The sequence below is a fragment of the Dendropsophus ebraccatus genome, chromosome 9 (assembly GCF_027789765.1).
Source record: "Dendropsophus ebraccatus isolate aDenEbr1 chromosome 9, aDenEbr1.pat, whole genome shotgun sequence".
NCBI classification, from domain to species: Eukaryota; Metazoa; Chordata; class Amphibia; order Anura; family Hylidae; genus Dendropsophus; species Dendropsophus ebraccatus.
In genome coordinates this window covers 48629123-48656625 of record NC_091462.1, presented here as the reverse complement: position 1 = coordinate 48656625, position 27503 = coordinate 48629123, and the positions used below count along the sequence as shown (strand labels likewise).

The following is a 27503-nucleotide window of genomic DNA, read 5'->3' as shown; positions in this document are numbered from 1 at the left end:
TACACGAAACGATAATTGGCGCGATCGTACGATTAACGATGTCGGAGTAACGATTTTTTTTTTCAGAACGATCAGCGTTTAGACGGTACATTATATCGTATGGAAAATCGTTTTGTGATCGTTTTGCGATCACTTAAGCCTATCTAACACATTGGTTAAATCGGCGAACGACTGTTTACACGGAACGATCTGCGAATTTTTTGTGAACGACGATTTGAGAACATGTTGAAAGATCAAAATGAACGATTTCTCGTTCGTCGTTTGATCGTTCGCAGCGTTTACATGTACGATTATCGTTCAAATTCGATCGTTATTGTGCGAATTCGCACAATAATCGTTCCGTGTAAACGCACCATTAGTCATTTTTATAACTTTTGTTGGGCAATAACATATCTTAAAGAGGACCTGTCAGGCTCCCGACCCCCTGTTAAATCCCCCTATACTTACGCGATCCCGCCGGGTCCCGCTTCCTGATGCGGTCGGGATTTCAGCGCCCGAAGCCCGGCGCGCGCGCTGATAGATGAGTCCGATGCCCATAGAGAATGACGGAGCATCGGACTCCCCATTCATTCTCTATGGGCATCTGACTCTGCTGTCAGCGCGCGCGCCGGGCTTCGGGCGCTGATATCTCCGTGACCCGACCGGCTCAGGAAGCGGGACCCGGCGGGATCACGTGAGTATAGGGGGATCTAACAGGGGGTCGGGAGCCTGTCACCCCGGCATGGGAGGTGACAGGTGTCCTTTAAAATAATTTTGCCCGAAGTACCTGTAACCTATGGGAGTAAACAGCTAACAGCTCCCCACTCCACCATGGTATTCAACTGAATGTGCATCTAGTATATTATTACTGCAGGCTGTGTTCCTATGTTTCTTTGGTTACATTAATAAAACCTATTTTATGTGCACAGCTTTGTGTAAATTGACTGTCTGGGTTTTACTATGTGATCAGCATTACCGGGCTTCATCAGTCTGTGCAAGAAAAACATGCAGTGACAAGGAAAACATGCAATGAAGCCTGGTAATGCTGGCCACATAGCAAAGGCCTGACAGTCAATTGTGGGCAAAGTCCAATGAATCAGTTCAGCTGTAATGATGTAGACAAAGAAACGCAGCAAATGTGGACACACAGCCAGGCTGTGTCATCACTAGGTGGCCGGAGCCCCAGCAGCTTGTGAGTATATTCTTACTCCCCTTCTGTCCAGTGAGTTTACACACATCTACAGGGACAATCCACAAGGCCTTGAGACGTGATGCAATGATACAGATACAGATCTGATTCAGCTCAGCACTGCTGCATATCATCCTCGCCCCCCCCACCCCCACCACCTGTATTCTGTATGTAGGTTACATATCCCATATTTGTGTGGTATAAGGGTACAAACACACACACCGTATATGCAGCAGATACGCAGCAGATCTGCAGCAGATTTGATGGTGCAGATTTGATGCTGTGTTCAGTTATTTAGATCTAATCTGCTGCGTATCGCAGCAGAAAATACGCTGTGTATATGGTGTGTGTGTTTGTACCCTAAAGCAGGAAATTGTGTTCAGTGATCAAAGTGCCAATCTCAGTAGGCAGAGCTGTGTTGTAAAAGAATGAGAGGAAGAGAGCAGAAGCCGGAGCCTTGGTAAGACAAGAGGTGGAGTTAGAGACGCCCTCTATAACTTACGCTATCATTTAGCTATGCTACAGTCACTGGCCATATCTGTGTCCTGATGGAGCAGAGCTAAAAATCAGCTAACAGTGAAGAAATAAAATAGCAGGTAAGTATAATCAGCCCACAACATGTTAAATATGTTCGGTTTTTCACTAACTGTAAAATTTTAGGATAGTTTGTTTCTGATGTTGCTTTTATGCTTATTACGTTCATTATTGCTATAGAGAACAGCTCTTGTGTTTGTCTGCACAGGTTTTTACATGTGAGGCTTACTACATTACAGACACTCTGCTTTATTTGCCGTAGATGTTTAACCCTTTAACCACAGAAATGTTCATGAGGGTATGTACAATACTCAGTTTGCAGCCACGTCTTCTGGCATCTCAGCCTGAGAGCAGGAGGAGAGTTTCAGTGGCATGTCAGAAAAATAAAAACACAGGGTGATAATGTGAGTTTTTGGATAACCTGGTATCTTGTAGTTAGTAAGGAGACAGAGAAGAAACAACCTAAGGACTGTCTGTATACTCAGCCTGTTGCCAAGGCCCCTTTGTCTTTCTATGCTGGTTTGTGATGACGACTACTAAAATTGCTTTGGTTTAAAGGGGTTATCCAGCGCTACAAAAACATGGCCACTTTCTTCCAGAGACAGACCCACTCTTGTCTCCAGATTGGGCGGGGTTTTGCTGCTCAGTTCCATTGAAGTGAATGGAGCTTAATTGCAAACCGCACCTGAGCTGGAGACAAGAATCGTGTTGTCTCTGAAAGAAAGTGGCCATGTTTTTATAGCACTGGGTAACCCCTTTAAGAGCTCTCTGTACTGGGTGGAAGGGTGAGTGGGGGAGGGGCATGGTCTGCATAGCGTGGTCTACAGCACTGTACTCTGACCCAGGAAGTCTCCCTCAGCTTCCAAATAATAGCAGATCCACTTTAGGCTGGGGCTTGCATCTGGGGACAGGACTGGGGGGGTAATCTTTTCATAGCTGTAACCCCTCTATGTGCCCACATATGCCCTGCTCATTCCTTCATGCTCCCTGCAGTCTCTGTCAGCTCTTGTGATTCCCATCCTCTCCATTTCTGCTATAATGTGCCTGCACTCACACTTAGCTATACAAACTGCCACTATAGTATGCCTGCACTTACACTCTAGAAAAGTTTATGTCACTGTCCTCCTGCACAGCTCTGTGACTCTCACTTCCTGATTGGTCCATGCTGAACACCCCCCCCCCTTCCCATTGCTGTCATGTGACTACACAGACCTCTGACAGCAGCCCTGCTTCTCTATTCTATTGTACTACACTACTGCATTATGGGCATCTGCAGTTATATCCTGTATCTACAAATTGCTGCTGTTTTTTCAGGTTTATGCACTTACTATAAATTATACATTACATGCTGATTGCTATAATGTACAGTAACTTATAATATGACATATACAGCTGTTTCTAAATGTTTGTTTCATTTGCTTTACATGTTATTCAGAATAAAACAAAATCCTTATTTTTGGGGTGGAAAACCAATTTTCTGCATTTCAATGATTTCTTATGGGAGCATTTGCTTTGGTTTAAGAGTGATTTGGATTACAAGCACAGTCCTGGAACAAATTATGCTTGCATATATATATATATATATATATATATATATATATATATATATAAAATGCTCGTTTTTTTTCTTGTTCAACAATAAGTGTGAATTCTTCATGGAAAATTAAGACATTCTCTGAAAATAAGACATAGTGCAACTTTGGGAGCAAAAATTAATATTAGACACTGTCTTTTTTGGGGGGAAATACGGTAATACTGTGATTATTACGCATGATTTCTCGTGCCTTGTTCAGGCATTGCAAGCGAGCGCCGATCACTGATTGGCGCTAGTTTGCATGTAAACACAGCCTCATATCGGGTTGTGTAAAAGGAACCTTAGTGTACACATAAAGGGATTCCCTGGTGTCCCTTAGCCGGGTCAGTACGTCGGCTCTTCTAGATATCTACTGCTGCATTTATGGTTTAATAATATAATAATACCTACAGGTCCCTGTAGAGTATTTCTCATGTCGAGCAACAAACTAAACCAAACAAAGAGACCTATAGGAAAAATAGAGGTTAGGTGATGTCATATTGATTGAGGGCAGCGTTTTGCACACAATGGATTAAGAGAGGGCAATTACCTGCCAGCCCTCATTATAATGCAGCCCTGACCCATAGACTGCCTGTATAACATGGAGGCTGGTGGGATTCCGTGGCAGAGAGTTTCAGTTTTACTCCGTGTGAACTGGCCCTAAGCCTATAAGGCTTAGAGTTCAAAGCAAACTGCTCTGCTTTATTCCTCCAGCCACTAGAGGCCGCTCTCTCCCCCCAGCTGTCACTCCTGCTGTCTGGCTAGAGGAGCCTGAAGACCAGAAGAAGATGGTGTTCTGCAGGAAGCCAGGTAATAGAGACCTACATAGGCATACATAGAGGATACATATATACACAGGAGGATATATATAAATACATAGAGGATACATATATAAACAGGAGGGGGCATACATACAGGATACATATATATAGGAGGAGACCTACATAGGAGTACATAAAGGATACATGTATACAGGAAGAGACATATATACAGGGGTACATAGGGGACACATATATACAGGAGGAGACATACATAGGAGTACATAAAGGATACATATATACAGGAGGAGATATACACAGCAGTATATAGAGTACACATATACACAGTAGGAGGCATACACAGGAGTACATAGATGATACATATATACAGGAGTACATAGAGGACACATATATACAGGAGGAGACATACACAGGAGTACATAAAGGATACATATATACAGGAGGGGATATACACAGCAGTATATAGAGGGCACATATACACAGGAGGAGGCATACACAGGAGTACATAGATGATACAGATATACAGGAAGAGACATATATACAGGAGTGCATAGAGAATACATATATACAGGAGGAGGCCTACACAGGAATACATAGAAGATACATGTATACAGGAGGAGACATACACAGGCACACATAGAAGATACATATATATATATATATATATATATATATATATATGTATACAAGAGGAAGCATACATAGCAGTACATAGAGGATACATATATACCATCTTGTACTCAGTATGATGCGGTCACCCAGCTTTCTACCAATCTTATACTCAGAATGATAGAGGTCACCAGCTTTCTCACCATCTTATACTCAGTATAATAGCGGTCACCCAGCTTTCTACCCATCTTATACTCAGAATGATAGAGGTCACCAGAATTCTACCCATCTTATACTCAGTAGGATGGAGGTCACCCAGCTTTCCCACCATCTTATACTCAGTATTATGTGGTCACCCAGCTTTCCCACCATCTTGTACTCAGTATGATGCGGTCACCCAGCTTTCTACCAATCTTATACTCAGAATGATAGAGGTCACCAGCTTTCTCACCATCTTATACTCAGTATAATAGCGGTCACCCAGCTTTCTACCCATCTTATACTCAGAATGATAGAGGTCACCAGAATTCTATCCATCTTATACTCAGTAGGATGGAGGTCACCCAGCTTTCCCACCATCTTATACTCAGTATTATATGGTCACCCAGCTTTCCCACCATCTTATACTCAGTATGATGTGGGTGAGGTCAGTGACTGGCTGAAGCATTATGTGTACAATATATGCATTGTCATCATGGCGCTTCTGGCAGGGAGACAATGGAGCTGCCGCGAGTTAGGGGGTGTGAAGAGCTTTTCTTTTTTTCCTTTGTATATGTGATTGAAAGACACTTTTCTCTTTCTCTTTCTGCCTTACATCCACACTAGAGCGAGCGTGAAGATTGAAACATCTGTTTGGCAACCAACGCTGCAGATTGAAGAAGAAAAGTCCACAAACTGCAGAAGAATTGATATCAGTAACAGCAAGGCCCACAGACTGATGTCTAGCTGGTGTCGTAAGTGTTTGTGTTTACTTATGTTGTTGTACTCTAACTTATTTTTATGTAAAAGTGTGTGTGTGTGTGTGTGTGTGTGTGTAAGGGGATGTTTCCAACATCTGCTAGTGCTATTATATATACAATATTCTCATATACAAGATAGCAGACACACACACACTCATTTGTGTATTGCTGCTGTGGGGAAGAGAAGATCCCTAGAATAAAAACATGAGGCTGGAAACACATAGGGCCACATGTATCATCCGGCGGACGGATGATTTTTGGCGGAAAGTGCCGATTTGCGTATTATTTTATACGCAAATGGCCGATTTGCGAATAAAATAATCGCAAATCGGCACTTTCCGCCGAGTACGCCAGGGGCGGAAAGTAGGCGGGAAGTGGGCGGGAAGTGGGCGGAACGGAGGGCGCGGACTCAGAGTCCGCGCGATTTATCATCCGTTCCGCCCAAATGTACGCCGAAAACCTACTCCAGTCCTCAGCTGGCGTAGGTTTTCGGCGGTGCGCACCGGCGCGCACAGGATTTATGTACAGGCAGTCCGCCTCTACATAAATCCCCGTACCGCCGGAGCTGCGGGGGCATTTTTAAGTCCGGCGTAAAAAATGCCGGACTTAATAAATGCCTCCCTTACTACAGTTTTTTTTGCCAAAGCAGAAGTGGATTCAAGTGGGATGGAAAATATACAAGGGGGGGGGCTTGTACTTCTCTCTTTTGTTGGGTTCTCTTCTGGTTTTGGCACAGAAACTGCTGTGTGTGTTTCCAGCCTGAGGCTATGTTCCCACACAATATTTGTGCTCAGTATTATTGGTCAGTATTTTGCAACAAAAACCAGAAGTTGATTGAAAACACAGAAAGGCTATGTTCACACACTGTGAAAATTGTGTGGACAGCCATCATTTAACAGCAAATAATTGTAGCCACTGTTGTTTTGAAATAAAGGCCATTATTTACCATTAAATGACGGCCATCCACTTAATTTCAACAGAGTGTGAACATAGCCTTTCTGTGTTTTCCATCCACTCCTGGTTTTGGAAGAAACTATTGTAGCGAACCGTCCGACGGGTTGTGGACCCGAGACCCTCCATTGATGGTTTACAGATTTGTGGCAGGGGGAGTGTGACAGGTTTACTGGACCATACAGTCAACCCCCCTGTTCTTGTGCTGTTCCATATTTTATTTTTGATCCATCAAGTTATTGTTTATTGGCTGTATTACTTGTTAGAGCACTTGCACTTTATTTGCCTATATTTTTCTTCTGTCTCATGTGTTGGGGGGAACATTGCTCAATGGTAACATTATTATATTAAGCATATTTATTTGGAGGTGTCTTGATATCCCATTTTGTGCATTTATGTGGTCATATGTGTCCGATTTGTAACAAACTGTTCTCATGTGACATTACACAGACCCCTGAATATGCAAAAGAAGAACCCCCTGGAGCCTCATTTAAGAGTCTGAAAACACAGGACTAGCCAGATATCCCTCCGGGAAGGACTCAGTCAGGGGATGGCTCCTGTAGGGAAACCACCAAAACCCCCATATTAAGTGGCTTAATAAGTCAATGTAATGACGAAGGAAAAAACAAGGCCAGGTATCCATCCACAGACAGCTGTTTCGGGGTGTTGCTCCTCATCAGTGTGGAGTAGAATTCTGGCTAGGTGGGAGCAATGCCTAGTAGAGCCATAAGTAGATGCATTGAGCGCTTTTTTTTTTTTTTTTTTTTTGTGGATGCTTAATTGTGCGTTGGGATTTTTTATTGCATTCTTTGTTGCTAATCCTAGTTTAGGTTGCAAAATACTGACCAAAATACTGAGCAAAAATACTGTGTGGTATCATAGCCTAATTCTGCTGACTCTATCAGGCCAGTGATGTGGCACAGAGCCTAGGGGCCCTTGCACACTAAGAAAATCACGCGGATAAGTTGCCATGGATTCCGTCATTTACATCCACATCAGTATACGAGCTGAATCTACTGAGAAATTTTGGGTGCTGTTCTTATGTTGGTCAATGTTTTTTTTTATTTTATTTCAATGGAAGCTCAAAGCAGGACCATGTAACATGTTGCTTATTTTTTCTGGGAAACCACAAAGTAGTTTTTAAAAACTTTGCAGTTTTTTCCACGTCTCCCACTGAAATAGGTAGGCACAGACTCTTCCTAAACACCCAAAGGCTAGGTTTATACACAGTAAAATAAATGAATGAATGTATGAATAGATGAAAACAAATATCTGGATTTTGAAAGCAGGTTGTAAATAATGGGTATGTTTAGTAGTAACCAATTACAGACGTTATTCTTTATGGTTTGTGCACTGCCAGCCAATTTCCCAATAACTTCAATGGAGAGCATTGAAAATACGTCTGGATTTTAGCTAATAATTAATTTTGGTATGTTTTTACTGTGTGTGAGCATAGCCTGAAAATGACATTAATGCCCTTATCTGTCTGTGATGGAGAATGGCCACTGTTATATCCATCTACAAGAAGGGAAGTAGAGAAGAGCCCAGTAACTACAGGCCAGTTAGCCTAACATCTGTAGTAGTAAAAATGATGGAAACTCTTCTAAAAAAGAAGATAATGGATCACCTAAGAATCAACAATTTGATGGAACCAGTGTGGCTTTACTGCAGGCCAATCATGTCAGGCTAATCTCAGTGATTTCTTTGATTATGACACAAAAGTGCTGGATGAAGTTGGTGCCGTGGATATTGCCTATCTGGACTTCAGCAAAGCTTTTGAGACAGTTCCCCATAAAGAGCTGATGAAATGAAGTTGGTGAGAATTTGACTTTATCCCTGGATAGTTTAGGATTTGTGGTTGGCTGAAGGATAAATATCAGAGGGTTGTTGTTAATAATGTGTATTCCAAGCAGAGACTGGTTATAAGTGGTGTGCCACAAGGGTCTGTTCTGGGTCCTGTTCAATAGGGTTGATATTCCTGGAGGTGTTAATAATGTGGAAAATGATTTAGCTTTACTACATAACTGTGAGCAGACACCTTACTGTTCACATCCATCATCCCTTGTGTGAACATATGTGGATTGTGTCTGGCCTAACTGATGCATTTTGGTTAAAGTAGTTATCCAGCACTACAAAAACATGGCCACTCTCTTCCAGAGACAGCCCCACTTTTGTCTCCAGCTTGGGTGGGGTTTTGCTGCTAAGTTCCATTGAAGTGAATGGAGCTTAATTGCAAACCGCACCTGAACTGGACACAAGAGCCATGTTGTCTCTGAAAGAAACTGGCCATGTTTTTGTAGCACTTAAAAACCCGCTTAAAGGGGTAGTGCGGCGCTCAGCAATTATTCACAGAATAACACACATTACAAAGTTATACAACTTTGTAATGTATGTTATGTCCGCGAATCGCCCCCTTCCCGTGTCCCCCCACCCCCGCACGTGTACCCGGAAGTGTGGTGCGATATACATACCTGACGTGTGTCGACCCCCGTCTTCTGTCGATGCAATCATCAGCTGGGGGTCGGCCGGCCTCCCGAAGATGACGTCTTTGAAGAAGATGGCGGACGGGGTCGGTCAAAGCGGATCAGGTATGTATAGCGCACCACACTTCCGGGTACATGTGCGGGGTGGGGGGACACGGGAAGGGGGCGATTCACAGACATAATATACATTACAAAGTTGTATAACTTTGTAATGTGTGTTATTTTGTGAATAATTGCTGAGCGCCGCACTACCCCTTTAATGCCCTGCATTTTCTGGAGTGAATTCTACCAGCACCTTAACAGTTAACGCCTTGCCTTGCCAGTGATTGACAGCCCTTTCCCTCTGTCTACCTGTGTTTACACAGAGAGATTTATCTGACAGATTTTGAAGCCAAAGCTAGGAATGGATTTGTCAAGAGGAGAAATCTCAGTCTTTCCTATATAACCTATTCCCTGTTTATAGTCTGTTCCTGGCTTTAGCTTCACAAATCTGTCGAATCTGTCTGTCTGAACACACCTTTAGTTCTTGTCTGTCTGCCCCAATCACCTCTGAGACACAGACCTGGCTTTCTTCAAAGTGACACTGTCACCCCCTTTTTGCATTCGCTGACTTCGCTACACAGGTGTAAAGGGTACATTTAGCAGTTTTCATACCTTATTTTATATCATACACCATAGTGTTTGGTCCAGTAAAAAGTGATCTTTTATCATCTGTGGATTGTGCTACCTGGGTGGGGCTTCAAGACCGAAGCGCCACCCACCCCACCAACATAGGCCCCGCCGTCTCATGACGTCATTGCCGCCAAGGCAACGTCCCCTCGAATCCCATTGGAACAGGCCAGCCTAAACGGCTAGGCCCCACCCCCTCTAGGTCGGCCTTTACCAATGGCCACTGAGGGGCAGGGCCTATGCACCGATGACGTCACGAGTTGCGGAAAACTGCAAAATTTACCCTTTACACCTGTGTAGAGAAGTCATAATGGGGGTGACAGTGTCACTTTAAGACTCAGTCATTCACAGTGCTGGTTGCCTGCTATAGCGCTACCTTGTGTGCCTATACCTGCTTCGTACTATGTGCTATTTATCATGGCTTACTGGTTTCCTGACTTTGGCTTGTGTCCCTGACTATGTGTTTAATCCGGTCTGTATTTTGGTCCTCTGTTTTTTTGACCCTGGTTTGCCTCATTGACTGTTTATACCTTGTACTAATGTCTGTCTCTCCTGCTTTGACCCTAGCTTGCTGACCACCTGCAATTGTGTATTTTTGTCCTTGTCTCGTAATTGTCACAAAAGTGTCCTGTGCCCGGTGCCAACTATTTTAGCACAGGCAATGTCTCCAAGTTGTCCTGTGTCGCTTAGAATACGTTGAGGCAAGTAGGCAGGGACAGTGAGCGTGGGATAGCGCCAGGGCTGCACTTGTCTCTGTATCTTCTTTATGTACCCTGACCAGTTCTGACAATAACTAATCAAAACGAGACACTATAGTTTGATGTTTCCAAATGTAAAATAATGCACTTGGGGAGGAGGAATCCTCTATCCGAATATCATATCAGCAGTTCTGTGTTGGCAGAGACTTCAGAAGAGAAGAATTTAGGGGTCCTGATTTCCGAAAGTCACCAGTGCAGCCAGGAGGTAGGGAAAGCTTGTATGCTGGGCTGTATAGCTGGTGGTATAACCAGTAGGAAGAGGGAGATTGTGATCCCACTGTATAGAGCTCTAGTGACTCCACATCTGGAATACATAAAACATATCAGACATATCAGGAAAGACTTAAGTATCTAAATCTTTAACCCCTTAGCTTCCCATGACATACCTTATACGTCATGGCGGTGCTAGGGACCCCGCTCTGAACGGGGCCACTCCCGTCTGCTATTAATGCTATTTATTAAAGAAGCAGTTAACTTTTTTTTTTTTGGCCCTCCGGGTAGGCGCTGTCATGTATACTTACAGAAGATGATCGGTGTCAGTTCCCGTCCCGCGGTGCCGTTCAAATCGGGCGCGCTCACTTACGCCGGCTGCTGCTAGTCCTCTTCTCTGACCAGTGATTATACGCCGGAAGTCACTCGCTTCCAAGCATTCGCTATGGAAGCGCGTGACTTCCGGCATTCAAATTACAAGGCCGAGATCAGGAGTCACAGCGCCGGTGGAAGTGAGCGTGCCCGATTTGAACGGCACCGCGGTACGGGAACTGACCGACGGGAAAGGGACACCGATCATCTTCTGTAAGTATACATGACAGCGGCTACCCAGGGGGCCGAAAAAAAAGTGAACTGCTTCTTTAATGCTATTTAAGCTTTTAAAGGGAACCAATCAGCCTGTTTGAGCTGATATGGTTCCCTTGAGCATTGTATAAAGCGCCTGGAGCGGCCCGGCACGTACCGGCCGCGGCCGCAGCAGGTGCTTTATAACGGAGAACATAACTTTTATTCCCCGGCTCGTGACTAGATACGAGCAGGGAAGTAGTCATGGTGGGGGGCTCCCCGCTCGTATCTAGTCACTGCGCTCTGCCTGTCAGCGCGCTCAGAGGGCATGATTGACAGGCAGAGAGGTCCGTTACTGGCCTCTCTGCCTGTCAATCATCCCGCTTACAGGCAGAGCGCAGTGACTAGATACGAGCGGGGAGCCGCCCACCATGACTACTTCGCCGCTCGTATCTAGTCACAAGCCGGGGAATAAAAGTCATTTTCTCTGTTATAAAGCACCTGCTGCCGGGGCCGCTCCAGGTTCTTTATACAATGCTCAAGGGAACCATATCAGCCCAAATGGGCTGATTGGTTCTCTTTAAATGCAGCTGTTAAACCTGCCAGCTGCATTTAAATTCTGTGCTTCCAGTGTCTCTGGTGTCTAGTGGGACAGATTCCCCCCCCCCGCCATGTAGTTTCTGTTGTCCATAGGTCCTTGTATTATATCTGAACAGAATATACAGAATAAGACGTTGAAGCGCCATTGTCACTTTAATACATGTCTGACATGTCACACAGATGAGTTTAGATTGGTCAGTGCTGAGACACCCTTCAATCTCCAGTATAACCGGATGAAGCCGGGTAACTTGCTTTAGGCCTCGTTCACACGATCCGTGCTGTGATCCGCTCCGGAGGAGGATCACGGATGCCCCAAAGTGCAGTCCCCCTGCCGCCTGGCAGCAGAGATGACAGGAGCGCAGAAGACATGAGCGCAGAAGACAACTACTTGCCTACTCCCCCTGTGCCAGTCAGCTCACATGTTCACCAGCACAGGGGAGTAGGCGAGTAGTTGTCTTCTGTGCTCCTGTCATCTCTGCTGCCAGGCGGTAGGAGGGATCCGTGCCGCGATCCGCAGGACATATCCTATTTTTTCAAGGTGGGGGTCGCGGCATAGATCGTGTGAATGGCTGCATTCACTTGAATAGTTCCTAAAATTGTCAATTTTATGGGACATGTGAATGCAGGCTTACTCCCTGACTCGTCCCTCAGTCTAGCCAGGAAACAGACTCCATAGACCTAATAATGAAATGTAGAGATGGGTGCTACTTGAGCATGCTCGAATCCGCTCAATGTTTCAATACAGCCTGGATACAGCCTACATATCCATGTTTTCCAGGACTCCCTAGGGCTGCATCCAACTTTGTCAACCACCGATATTGAAATACTGGGCAGATGGACTCGAGCACGCTTAAGTCACACTCATCTCTAATGAAGTGCACAGCTACGCACTTCTCCCCACCCTATCTATTAAGACAGTAGGGGTCTCAGCACCGTGATCCTGACTGATCTAAAGTTTTTACCTATCTGTGTGATGACATCTGTAGTTAGTTACATAAAGGCTGGTCTGCAACATTTTGGCATGCCATAATGATACATACTTATGGGGAGAAGAAAAACACAACATGAGTTTATGGAGATTCTTGCATTCATTATAAATGTTGTGTTATATTCCAGACCATTTATACCTCTAAGGCATTTGGATGCTGAAGGCCTTCTGGAAACAAGACACCAGTAATCAAGTAGATGGATCTGACCTGGATAACATCATATCATGAGGTGTGTTGGCCCATAACATTGATATGGGAGAGAATTAACCATGCATATACATCAGATTCTCCCCCAAAGAGCTGGGGACTTCAAAAAGGGGACTATGGATACCAAGTATGGTCTTTTTACAGCCACAATGAAAAGTATTCTGTGGCCTGGGACACTTCTCGTTCGTACTGGAGAATGAAAACTCCATTTGGGCCTATATTACACTTCACTGGACCTTTGTTTCTTGATAAATCAGGTAATGGATTACATGTACCACCATCATTTTCTGTTTTTGCATCAGATACAATATATTTATCGCCTGCCTCTACTAAAATGGTGAGTCAGAAAGTGGCAGATATTGCTTGTTTTGTATCTACACCTATATAATGTAGGTGACTGTAAGTGATATGAAACATATTGTAAATGTGTAAAAATACTTTTATTATATTATCAGATTTTGCTCTGAATTGCCAGGGTTACCTGTTTAGGTTATAAACAATTTTTTTATCCAGACAGTTAAAAATGTATCAAATGTTAGTAAAAACTGCTTTATAATATAGTCAGCTATACCATTAAATCTTTCTCATATTGTAATATTGTATTGTTTTTCTTGTGCTGCCATCTGAAAAAAAACCCCCAAATATCTATCTCTCTCTTTCTCTCTCTCTAAATATATATATATATATATATATATATATATATATATATATATATATATATATATATGTATATGCATGCAGCAGATCCTTGTGAGATGTGGCCTCCATGGATCAGACCTATCTTAAGGGGTTATCCAAGTTTAGGGTCCTATTACACAAAGCGATTTTTGACAATTAACAATAAACAGTCACAAACAAGATTGTTGATCATTAACCTGAAATCATTCACCATATGAGGGTCCATTTACACAGAAAGATTATCTGACAGATTATCTGCCAAAGATTTGAAGCCAAAGCCAGAAACAGACTATAAACAGAGATCAGGTCATAAAGGAAAGCCTGAGATTTCTCCTCTTTTCAAATCCATTCCTGGTTTTGGCTTCAAATCTTTGGCAGATAATCTGTCAGATAATCTTTCTGTGTAAATGGACCCTTAGGGCCCTTTTACACAGAAAGATTATCTGCCAAAGATTTGAAGCTAAAGCCAGGACTGGATTTGTAAAGAGGAGAAATCTCAGGCTTTCCTGTATGACCTGATCTCTGTTTATAGTCTGTTCCTGGTTTTGGCTTCAAATCTTTGGCAGATAATCTGTCAGATAATCTTTCTGTGTAAAAGGGCCCTTACACAGAACAATATTGTTAGTTACAGTCGTTATTACAATCGTTTACTCCATCTGATCCCAGCAAATGAAGGAACGATGTGGAATCACACTGAATGATTAGTGAACAAATGCGTAATTACAGTGAACAAATGTTGAATTTCAGTGAACGATTAGCGATAATTTTGGTGTCAGCACCAAACGAACAATAAACGATTTCTTGTTGGTCATTTAATTGTTGCCTGCATTAACACAAAACGTTTATCGATTAATTCTGAACGATATAACAATAATTTGCACGATAATCGTCCCGGTAATAGGGTCCTTAGAAAAACATGTCTGCTTTCTGCCACAAACACCACCACTCTTATCTCCAGTTTAGGTGTGGTTTTGCAATTAGGCTTAGGCTGCATTCCCACGTTCCGTGATCCTGACGGATCACGGACGTGGAATGCATGTACCGGAGTCCCCCCGCGCCCGGACAGCATCTGTAATTAGATGCTGGGAGCGGGGGAGACTGTATTCATAAGCGCCGCGCTGTAATGAATCAGCCGCGCAGTGCTGTTACTACAGTGCGTCGCTTATGAATACAGTCTCCCCCGCTCCCGGCATCTAATTACAGATGCCGTCCGGGCGCGGGGGGACTCCGGTACATGCATTCCACGTCCGTGATCCGTTAGGGAATGCAGCCTTATTCACTTCCATGGAACTGAGTTGGAAAACCACACCCAAACTGGAGACAAGTTGTGCATGTATGTGGATGAGGCCTTAAGGCCCCATTACACGGAACGATTATCGGCTGATATCAGCCGTTACGGACGATAATCGTCTATTGTAATAGAACACAATGATCAGCCGACATGAACGATGTCTACTGATCTTTGTAGTCGTTTGTCCTTCAACATGTTGATAGACAAACGCATCATATAGCAGCGACCTGCCGCTGCCGCTCCGTGGAACTGCTATCTGCTATGGGCTGCCCGGACGATCAAGCGATCACCCGGGCAGCCCCCCCCGCACCTCTCTGCCCCCCCCCCCCCCCGCCTCTCACTGCTGACAGCACTCGTTTGCTCCTCACAGTCGCCCCCATGTAATAGGGGCTTTAGGGCTAATGCACATATCCATAGAATTTGATCTGTACAGGATCCTAATGGCTTTACCGGCTCCTAATGGCTTTACCGGAGACACAATAACATCTGTATGGGAAGGTAAGAGTCATACCTTCATCCGCATCACCGGTACTTAGATATGTCTAACCTGCTCATAGTCCCTCTTTAAACAATGGTGTGTGTTGTAGCTGACAGAAGAGGTGGAGTTACAGATCAGTTAGCATGTCAGAAATTCTAATGCTGCGTTTACACGTAATGATTATTGGCCCGATCGTACGATTAGCGATGTCGGATTTACGATTTTTTTTATAACGATCAGCGTTTAGATGGTACGATATATCGTATGAATATTCGCACTGCGATCGTTTTGTGATCGTTTAAGCCTATCTCACACATTGGTTAAATCGGCGAACGACTGTTCACACGGAACGATTTGCGAATTTTTTTGCGTACGATGAACGACGATTTGATGACCTGATGAAAGATCAAAATGTACGATTTATCGTGCGTCGTTCGATCGTTCGCTGCGTTTACATGTACGATTATCGTTCGAATTCGACCGTTATCGCGCAAATTCGCACGATAATCGTTACGTGTAAACGCAGCATTAGTCCTGATAATTGGCCTGGGGCTTTAGGGTCCTATTACATGGGGCGATTATCTGCCCAATCAGAAAGTGTCAGGCAGATATCCTCCCTGTGTAATAAGGACAATGATCAGCAGAGGAGCCGATCAATCGTTGTCATTCAGTGCATCGCTCTATGTAACAGGAGGTGTGCGGTTGGTGGCTGATGACAGAGTATAGAAAACAATCAGGTTATTACTCACTTCTCCAGCCCCCCTTAATGTCCTCCTGCCTGTTCCCCACTCACCATAGCTGCTGCTGATACTTCCTAAACCATCAGTGCAGTGATAGGGCACACATCCAATCACTGCCCGCGCCACCCTCCCATCCCAGCTACTGATTGGCTGAGCAGGCTGTCGCTGCAGAGACGGCTTCAAAAGTGCAAGCAGCGGCTGCAGTAAACCGGAATCAGGCAGCAGGACACTGCTGGAAAGGTAAGTAATAACTTTATTTTTTTTTATATACAGGACTGCACAAACATCACTAACAGCCCTAGCTGCACTACCATTGAGCCATGTAATATGCTCGCTTACATAGAAAATTGAGCAGTATAGTATATTACGACCCTTACTCTTGCTTATGTGTTTTGCACCAAGAAACTGTTTTATGCCACGTGACTTGTGCCACATTTGTCATTTGTTTTAGACACTTTGGGGGAGATTTATCAAACATGGTGTAAAGTGAAACTGGCTCAGTTGCCCCTAACAACCAATCAGATTTCACCTTTCATTTTCCAAAGAGTCTGTTAGGAATGAAAAATGGAATCTGAATCTGATTGGTTGCTAGGGGCAACTGAGCCAGTTTCACTTTACACCAAGTTTGATAAATCTCCCCTTTTTTCTTCAAGAATTCTTGGGTAGATGCCACCTGAACCCATTGATAATTCCTATATTTATAAAGTAATTGCCTTATTTTACTTTTTTCAAGTTCCCCTGACTGGCCTATAAAAACAGTGGAGGTGAACCCTTACAACTAGAGGTAATGGTAATGTCGCAGTTTTCCTGTCAATAATATATCTGAAAAAGCTTGTATCCCCCACTTCAACAGATTCAGCCATTTCTTTCCTCTTTTAGGCTATGTTCACACTACGTAAAACTACGGCCGTAGTTCTCGCCGCAGAACTACGGCCTTAGTTTTGCGGGGTGGGACATAGCATTGTGTGCAATTGGATCCCAGCCAGAGCGTTCACACATCGTATACGTCAGTTCAGGTCAGTTTTCTGCGGCCGTAATTCACCACTCACCACTAAGTCCAAAACTAAGGTGAGACTTCATGTTTGGTCCATGATGGAAAGTAGAAAAGTGATAAAAACAGAAAAAGAACATGTTTTACTGTCTGGATCTAAACAAAAGAAACCTAGATTACACATTCATTTTAAGGCTTTAACAAAGTGTATTTTTAAGACAAGAATAGCCAATGTTGTTGATTGAAACAACGGCCTTTCTTTCCTTAAAACAATGTAAACAATTTTTTAACTCTATGGGAACAACGGGCGCTGTTCACACACTGTATTGAACAAAGCCTTTGTTCCCCTAATTGACCTCACAATAATTGACAACGGCCGTTGTTTCCGCTCGGTTCACACAATGTATGGCCATTCTGACGGCCGTACATTGTATGGACTGCAATGGTTAGTTGGATAGCAGGCACACCCAAGTGTGCCCACAATCTAAATAAAATAAAATAATGTTCCTGGTAATTGGTAATTGGTTTTATGAATATTGAGGACTACAGGCCTCATGCACATAATGGAAAGGACTACTTATTGTTTATGTTATTCAGGAGGATATCTCTGAATTAGCAGCACAGAACAGTGTAAGTGATACATCATTTTTTTTTTTTTTTTGCAGAAATCAATAGTACAGGTGATTTTAAGAAACTTTGTAATTATAGTGCTTGAAAAGCACTATATTGTAATCCGTATTCTTCTTCTTCTTCCGTTTCTTCTTCCAGCCATTTTTCTGCGCGTAATACAGCCCGAACCGCTTTGCGCACAGACTCCGTTCAAACTGCGTTTCGAAGCCCTCGGCGGTGTGTGGTGTGCTATCTATTTTTCGTTTCGATCGGATTTGTCGTTTTTAAGAAATTTACGTTTAAAGACCCCAAATTTCCCATAGAAAATAATGGCCCATTGCAAATAATGGCCACACTCTAACTGCTGACAGCCAATCACAGCACATATGCAAATAGCTGTAATATAGCAGCCAATAGGAACTGTAAGGTCTCGTCATGCATTGTATCACACCATCCACAGTCACATGTCCACTATTGGCCAATAGAAGATGTAATATATGAAAGGTCCTTAACCATTTTGTCTCCCTGACATGAGTAAGATTGTCATGGTAACCGAGCAATGGTCTTTACCATTATAAGTAGCAGAGGTCAGTCAGTAAAATAGCAAAGCCAAGGCAGCCATGTAGCAGGTACGGGATCCAAGCTGCTCTTAAAGGGACGGTGCCCAAGCCGCTCTTAAAGGAACGGTACCCAAGTCGCTTTTAAAGGGACCCAAGCCGCTCTAAATGGGTCCCTTTAAGAGCGAACTAAGTACCTGTAAGAGCGACCCGGGTCCCTTTAAGAGCGACCTTGGTCCCTTGACGGGGTAAATGGGTCCCTTTAAGAGCGAAATATGTCCCTTTAAGAGCGACCTGGGTCCCTTTAAGAGCGAAATGGGTCCCTTTAAGAGTGATCTGGGTCCCTTTAAAGGAAATATTTCGCTCTTAAAGAGACCTGTTTCGCTCGAACTGGGTTCCTTTAAGAGAGAAATATGTCCCTTTAAGAGCGACCTGGGTCCCTTAAAGAGCGACCTAGGTCCCTATAAGAGCGAAATATGTCCCTTTAAGAGCAAAATGTGCCCCTTTAAGACCGACCTGGGTCCATTTATGAGCGAAATATGTCCCTTTAAGAGCAAAATATGTCCCTTTAAGAGATAAATTGGTCCCTTTAAGAGTGACCTTGGTCCCTTTAACAGCGACCTTGGTCCCTTTAAGAGCGACCTGGGTCCCTTGAGGGGGGAAATGGGTCCCTTTAAGAGCGAAATATGTCCCTTTAAGAGCGACCTGGGTCCCTTTAAGAGCGAAATGGGTCCCTTTAAGAGTGATCTGGGTCCCTTTAAAGGAAATATTTCACTCTTAAAGAGACCCATTTCGCTCTTAAAGAGCGACCTGGGTCCCTTTAAGAGTGAAATATGTCCCTTTAAGAGCAACCTGGGTCCCTTTAAGAGAGAAATATGTCCCTTTAAGAGCAAAAATGGGTCCCTTTAAGAGCGACCTTGGTCCCTTTAAGAGCGAAATGGGTCCCTTTAAGAGCAACCTGGGTCCCTTTAAGAGCGACCTGGGTCCCTATAAGAGCGAAATATGTCCCTTTAAGAGCGACCTTGGTCCCTTTAAGAGCGAAATATGTCCCTTTAAGGGCAAAATGGGTCCCTTTAAGAGCGAAATATGTCCCTTTAAGAGCGAATTGGGTCCCTTTAAGAGCAACCTGGGTCCCTTTAAGAGAGAAATATGTCCCTTTAAGAGCAAAATATGTCCCTTTAAGAGATAAATTGGTCCCTTTAAGAGTGACCTTGGTCCCTTTAAGAGCGACCTTGGTCCCTTTAAGAGCGACCTGGGTCCCTTGAGGGGGGAAATGGGTCCCTTTTTAGAGCGAAATATGTCCCTTTAAGAGCGACCTGGGTCCCTTTAAGAGCGAAATGGGTCCCTTTAAGAGTGATCTGGGTCCCTTTAAAGGAAATATTTCACTCTTAAAGAGACCCATTTCGCTCTTAAAGAGCGGCCTAGGTCCCTTTAAGAGTGAAATATGTCCCTTTAAGAGCAACCTGTGTCCCTTTAAGAGCGACCTGGGTCCCTATAAGAGCGAAATATGTCCCTTTAAGAGCGACCTTGGTCCCTTTAAGATCGAAATATGTCCCTTTAAGGGCAAAATGGGTCCCTTTAAGAGCGAAATATGTCCCTTTAAGAGCGAACTGGGTCCCTTTAAGAGCAACCTGGGTCCCTTTAAGAGAGAAATATGTCCCTTTAAGAGCAAAAATCGGTCCCTTTAAGAGCGACCTTGGTCCCTTTAAGAGCTAAATATGTCCCTTTAAGAGCGAAATATGTCCCTTTAAGAGAAAATTGGGTCCCTTTAAGAGCGACCTTGGTCCCTTTAAGAGCGACCTGGGTCCCTTTAAGAGCGACCTGGGTCCCTTTAAGAGCGAAATATGTCCCTTTAAGAGAAAAATGGGTCCCTTTAAGAGCAACCTGGGTCCCGTTAAGAGCGACCTGGGTCCCTTTAAGAGCGACCTGGGTCCCTTTAAGAGCGACCTGGGTCCCTTTAAGAGCGACATATGTCCCTTTAAGAGTGAAATATGTCCCTTTAAGAGCGAAATATGTCCCCTTAAGAGCGAAATATGTCCCTTTAAGAGCGAAATATATCCCTTTAAGAGCAAAATGGGTCCCTTTAAGAGCGACCTTGGTCCCTTTAAGAGCGACCTGGGTCCCTTTAAGAGCGACCTGGGTCCCTTTAAGAGAAAAATGGGTCCCTTTAAGAGCAACCTGGGTCCCTTTAAGAGCAAAATATGTCCCTTTAAGAGCAAAATGGGTCCCTTTAAGAGCAACCTGGGTCCCTGTAAGAGCAAAATATGTCCCTTTAAGAGCGACCTGGGTCCCTTTAAGAGCAACCTGGGTCCCTTTAAGAGCAAAATGGGTCCCTTTAAGAGCGAAATATGTCCCTTTAAGAGCAAAATGGGTCCCTTTAAGAGCGAAATATATCCCTTTAAGAGCGAAATATGTCTCTTTAAGAGCAAAATCGGTCCCTTTAAGAGCGACTTTGGTCCCTTTAAGAATGAAATATGTCCCTTTAAGGGCAAAATGGGTCCCTTTAAGAGCAACCTGGGTCCCTTTAAGAGCAACCTGTGTCCCTTTAAGAGCGACCTGGGTCCCTTTAAGAGCGACCTGGGTCCCTTTAAGAGCAAAATGGGTCCCTTTAAGAGCGAAATATGTCCCTTTAAGAGCAAAATCGGTCCCTTTAAGAGCGACCTGGGTCCCTTTAAGAGCGACCTGGGTCCCTTTAACCCTTAGGGGACACAGCTAGTTTTGGTGTTTATGACACGGCCAAATTTTTTCCAAGATTGTTTTTTCGTGACATGTTCTACTTTATGTTAGTGATACATTTGGGCCGATACCTTTAACTTTTTTTTGTGAAAAACTCCAAAATGTTGTGAAAAATTGAAAAAAATTGCATTTCTCTAAATTTGAAAGTCTCTGCCAATAAGGAAGATAGTTATGCCACAAAGGTTATTGATTAATTCACATCTATAACATGTCTACTTTATGCTGGCAGCATTTGGTGGGCATGCTTTAACTTTTTTAGGATTTTAGAGGCTGTAATTGTTTATTAGCAATTTTCTAAATTTTTGTGAAAATTTAAACTCAGAATTTTTTAGGGACCAGTTCAGTTTTGAAGCATATTCTAGAGGCCTGTATACTAGAAACCCCCAAAGTAGGTGTGAAAAGTAAAAATTTCCATTTTCTTTGCAGACATTGCAATTCAATCCTATATTTTTTATACCAAACCTGCTATAAAAAGTAAAATGCAATAAAAAATTTATTCCTCTGAATCTGCAGTTTTTACAAATACCCCATTTGTGGACATAAAGTGTTGCACAAGCGCACAACATGGCTCAGAAGAGAAGGAGCACCCTTTAAATTTTGGAGTGTGGATTTGGCTGAAATAAATGTAGGAGAACATGTTACAGTTACATAGCCCCCCTAGTGCCGAGACAGTGGAAACCCCTCCACAGGTGACCCCATTTTGAAAACTACACCCCTTAAGGAATGTAACAAGGGGTACAGTGGGCATTTGGACCCTACAGGTTTTTCACAGTTTTTTGCAAAAGTGGACCGTGAAAATGAAAAATCACATTTTTCACACTTATGCATTGGTGAAACCCCAAATTTTTTAAATCCAAAAGCATGGAGGAGAAAAAGCCCCCTAATATTTGTAAAGCAATTTTTCCTGAGTACGGAAATACCCCATTTGTGAACGTAAATTATTGTACGGGTGCACAACAGGGTTCAGAAGAGAAGGAGCACCTATGTCTGTGTGCACTACTGCTGTAGCAGTAAATGCACGGACATTTACTGACACTAACGGACACGGACTGACGTTTACTCACACTTACTAACGGACACTGACTGACACTTACTAATGGATGCTGACTGACGATAACTAACTGACACTGATTGATGCTCAGTAATGGACACCGACGGACTCTTACTAATGGACGCTGGCTGACACTTACAGAAGGTGACTGACGCTTGCTGACACCCGCTAATGGACGCTGACTGACTCTTACTAACTGACATTAACTGATACTGACGCTTACTAACGGACACTTACTGACACCGCCACTTACTAACGGACGTTGACTGATACTGACAGACGCTTACGCTTACTAAAGGACGCTGACTGACGCTTACTAACGGACGCTGCCTGGCGCTTACTAATGGATGCTGACTGACGCTTACTAACGGATGCTGACTGACGCTTACTAACGGACGCTGACTGGCGCTTACTAACGGACGCTGCCTGGCGCTTACTAACGGATGCTGACTGACGCTTACTAACGGACGCTGACTGACACTTACTAACGGACGCTGACTGACGCTTACTAACGGACGCTGACTGACGCTTACTAATGGACGCTGACTGACGGACACTAACTAACTGATCTCCCTTATTACTGGGAGATCACAGGGGAGGGGGTACTTTTTATTATATGTGTATGTGTGTCGGTTTTTTACAATATATGGATGCAGGCTCTGATTTCCTCACAAAGTGAAGGATCAGAGCCTGCATCCATGATCAGATACTGTGATTGGCAGCTCTGATCACAGAGCTGCCAATCACAGTATATAGCAGCATGTACCAGCGTCATTACACAGACGCTGGTACATGCTGCTGCAGCAGGAGGGGGTCACAGCAGAGATCGCTCCTTCCGACTCCTTGGAGCACTGGCTCTCCGGTCCCGGAACCCACTCTGAGCTCCGGGATCCGGCGAGCTAGTGCTGCTGCAAGGAGGAGGGGGATGGAGCGACCTCGGCTGTGACCCTCCGGTGAGCAGCAGCGGCGGCGGTGGTGGGTGGGTGGTATGGATAGGGGGCGGGATGGCACAGCAGCAGGGGGAGGATCGGGGGAGGATACAACATCAAGGGAGGGGGAGAAACGGAGGACACGGATCAGGGGAGGACGGAGGACACAACATCGCGGGAGGTGGTGGGGTACGGAGGACACGGGAGGGGGGTACGGAGGACACAGGACACGGGAGGGGGGGTACGGAGGACACAGGACACGGGAGGGGGGGTACGGAGGACACAGGGCACGGGGGGGGCAGAAACAAACGGCAACGGGGGGGTGGGGATGGCGCGGCAGCAGCTTCCCCCGGATCCCGGAACTCGGCAGAGACCGGGACCGGGGGTTTACTGCTTATTTTACCGTCATCCGTGGATCGTTACCGATGTGATGTGATTGGCTGTACTGGAGCCCTTCAGGGGGTCCAGCAGCAGCTACACTGAACTGTCAGCTATCAGCTGACAGTTTAGTTTCGGCTCCTGGTCACTGTTTATGTAAACAGTGAGCACCGAAAGCCGGGAAGTTATAGTACGTCCTGGTGCGGAAACTAACCTCCTGCCAGGACGTACTATAACGTCCTAGTGCGTCTATGGGTTAAGAGCGAAATGATTCCCTTTAAAGAGCGACCTGGGTCCCTTTAAGAGCGACCTGGGTCCCTTTAAGGGACCCAGGTCGCTCTTAAAGGGATCCAAGTCGCTCTTAAAGGGATCCATGTAGCTCTTAAAGGGATCCATGTAGCTCTTAAAGGGACGAGACCCAAGTCATTATTAAAGGGACCCAAGTCGCTCTTAAGGGTATGGGACCCAAGTCACTCTTATAGGGACGGGAGTCATGTCGCTTTTAAAGGTATGGGATCCAAGTTTCTCTTAAAGGGAAGTCACTGGTAAAGGGGCGCTCTTTTCAAGCACTATGTATTTTCCTGGAAATGCAAATCTAGTTAAGTTTATTAGGCAAATATACCAGTATCTGCGTTCAAAAAGACTTTCCCCAGGTCCCCCCCCTCTCATTCACTGCTCATTATTAGGAAATCTCCACTCTTTTACATCAACCGAGCCCTATCTGTTCTATGGAGAGGGAAGAGGGGAGGAGGGAGATTAGTCAACAGCAGAGAGCAGAGAACAAATGATTACACAGCAGGACCTGTGTGAAAGCCGCTATTCAGAGGTCAGAGAGGTCAGTGCTTACAGAGGAGATAGCCCGCTTAAGTATCTGTAAATTAACTCTTTGTTGTCTGGTTTTGGTGCCTCATCTCCCTCCACCCCTCCCCTCTCCATAAGAGAACCATGAAGACAGGAGGGAGAACTTTAAACTGCTTTTTCATTATAAAAATGCATTTTTCAGCTAATAAACCCAATGACAAAGTTTCCCAAAATCCTAAAAATTTAAATGACAGTGCCACTTTAAGGCCCTTTTACACCAAGCGATTATCGGCCCTATTTGGCTGATTATCAGCTGTTACAGCCGGTAATCGTTTGATGTAATAGCTCCTGTTAATAGGCAACGATCAGCCAGCATGCACAATGTTTGCTGAACCCTGTTTTTCAACATGTTGAAAAAAACTAAAATGACAGCAACAGCCTGCTGGCCTCAACTCCGTGTGATAAGAGCGACAGTAGCAGACCACCGCTATCTCTAAAGATCATCTGGAGAGCCCCTCCCACAGCTCTGCCCGCATCCTTCCCCCACCCCTGGCTCTTACCCGCTCAATGTCAGCGGGTGTAATAGTGTCGGCAGTGGGTGGGGAACAACCGACAGGCAAGCGCTGACCTGACAGGTCTGCGCTCGCTTGCTCCACCAGATCGCCCTGTGTATAAGGGCCTCTAGATAGGACAGCATAACCATACTGACAGAGACTCTTTAATCAATTTTTGAGTTTTGACTGATAATGAATAGAGATCAGCGAACCTTCAGCATGCTCGAGTCCATCCGAACCCGAACGTTCAGCATTTGATTAGCTGGGGCTGCTGAACTTGGATAAAGCTCTAACGTTGTCTGGAAAACATGGATACAGCCAATGACTATATCCATGTTTTCCACATAGTCTTAGGGCTTTATCCAAGTTCAGCAGCCACCGCTAATCAAATACCGAAAGTTCAGGTTCGGATCGACTCGAGCATGCTAAGGGTTCGCTCATCTCTAATAATGAAATAAACATGGTAATTAATTATCATGTCCCAGATGGCTCTAGCTGCCATATAATGGAAATATCACCTGATTCTTGTAAAAATGTTTCTTCATGTATGTACGGCCACTAAGATGGGTATAAATGGAGATGATTTCCTTAATAAATTATTCATCTACTAAGATTCTATTTGTCTTTGTGTTAATGCATCCATCCACAGTCCGGCTGCTCTATCTTATCTGAATACCATCCCATATATTCAAGTGGTCCTATTGTAGACCACCCTGACAATTATGGCTTCCTTGGGTGGGCTGGAGGAAAACAAAAGACCCCACATCCACAGACAGGGGACCAAGGGACACACAGACCAGAGGGGAAAGAAGCGGAGCTGCTCCGGATAGCTGATTAACACTTATTACAAAGTTACATAAATCTATGATGCTGCGTTTACGTGGAACGTTTATCGTTTGAATTTTCGCAATAACGATCGGATTTGAGTGATAACCCGCTCCTGTAAACACAGTGAACGATCAATCGACGAGCGATAAATCATTAATTTTGATCTTTCAACATGTTCTCAAATCGTCATTGGTTGTTCGCTAAAAATTCGCAGATCGCTTTGTGTAAACGGTCTTTCACCGATTTACCCTATGTGTGAGATGGGCTTAACCGATCTTAAAATGATCGCAATAACGAATTTTTAAAATGCTATATTGTTCTCTCTATACGCTGATCGCTTAAAAAACACATTGTTACTTTGAAATAGTTAATCGTTCGATTGGGCGAATTATCGCTCCATGTAAATGCAGCATAATGTGTGTTAGTTAAGGGGGGAAAACGCCAGAGTTGTCCTTTAAACAGAATAACGTTTACTTGAGATCTTTACGCTAATACAAAACAGGTGAAATCAGTGCAAAGAGTAATCTAAAAAATAGAATATAAGTGTCCTTTATATTGGTAGATAACACAGAAGTTCCACGGAACGATTATCGTTCATAAACTAGCCCCAACGACCGCTCGTTAAGTATAATCGCTTTGTGGAATTGGTGTAAACGAGCGAACGACAAAGGCAAAATCGTTATATTGTCGTTCAAAATTGTTTTTCAGCATGTCGAAAAAAAAATCGTTGGTCTTTGAAAGATAATTCGCTAATCTGTTCATAAAATTAGAAATCTTTCAGTCGTTCGTAAAAAGGTTTAAAAAAAGTAGATGTGTCGTATGGTCATGATCACCCTGGCGAACGTTTTAAACGACCATGTAACGACCGCAAAATAATTGTTACACTAAATATATCGTTCATGTTCCCACGTGTGTTATGTGTTATCGTTCGCAAAAAAAAAATCATTTAGTGATCGTTAACAAGCGGTCGTTGGAGCGAGTTTATGAACGATAATCGTTCCGTGGAATAGGGCCTTTTCCGTGGAATAGGGCTTTTCACGCAGTACTCTGCCAGGATCTTTTGTAGTAACTTTTGCATAGAAAAAGACTCTCATACTCACAGTTGAGAATAAGTAGATAGGAGTTCTGTCAGGTTCTGTAGTATGAGTCAGAGACTTGAACAACTCGGCAAAGCTAACCTAAGTAGGGCGGGCAAAATCCAATGGATTACTTCATCTTATGCTATTTGCTCCACTACAGACTAATCCTTACTTTTGGGATAGTCCTGACTAGTTTCTAATCCCTGGCGTACGGTAACCCCACCTGTTGGGTTTAGCACTACATAGTAGTTCTCTCACAAACTCCAACAAACTGCTGTCTCTCTCCAACTAACAAGTTCTCCCACCAGGAACTAACTCTACTAAATAGGGGTAACCGGGACTAACCTCCTATTGGTGGGGAAAGTGCTAAAAAGAGGAAGTGTGATAGATGCAGGAGCATGAGGCACCCTGGGGATTGGACAACATATAACAGTAAAAAATACAAGTTAACCTTTCCATACCATCAGCTGTGTATCAAAGACTAAGGGGAGAGTGAGACACCCAGTGGTGATAGTGCAGAAAGGCACTTATCATCCCAGAGTGTAACACCTGACAGAGTTACCTTTGGTGGAATACAGGGCTTAGGGTCCTATTTCACGGGGCGAGGAGGGCCCGATCAACGATGTAAATGAGCGGCAATCTGCTAGATCGCCGCTTGTTTACTGGGCCTATTCCACGGCTCAATGATCGTTGAGCGAGGGCTGCAAGGACATCGTTACCGATGTCCTTGCAGCCCTTGCAGCAGCAGTA

At 44.1% G+C, this 27503-nt stretch overlaps 1 long non-coding RNA gene across 2 annotated transcripts; it reads left to right on the top strand.

Annotated features, from left to right (window-relative positions):
- The first annotated feature begins 1093 nt into the window (after positions 1-1093).
- LOC138802081 (uncharacterized) lies at positions 1094-13648 on the top strand. 2 transcript variants are annotated; one of them, XR_011364684.1, is made up of 4 exons: positions 1094-1171; positions 3990-4085; positions 5489-5616; positions 12974-13648. It is a non-coding gene; the product is annotated as an uncharacterized lncRNA (long non-coding RNA). The 2 variants fall into 2 exon arrangements; XR_011364683.1 differs by lacking the exon at positions 1094-1171 and adding an exon at positions 1449-1764.
- The last annotated feature ends 13855 nt before the right edge of the window (positions 13649-27503 follow it).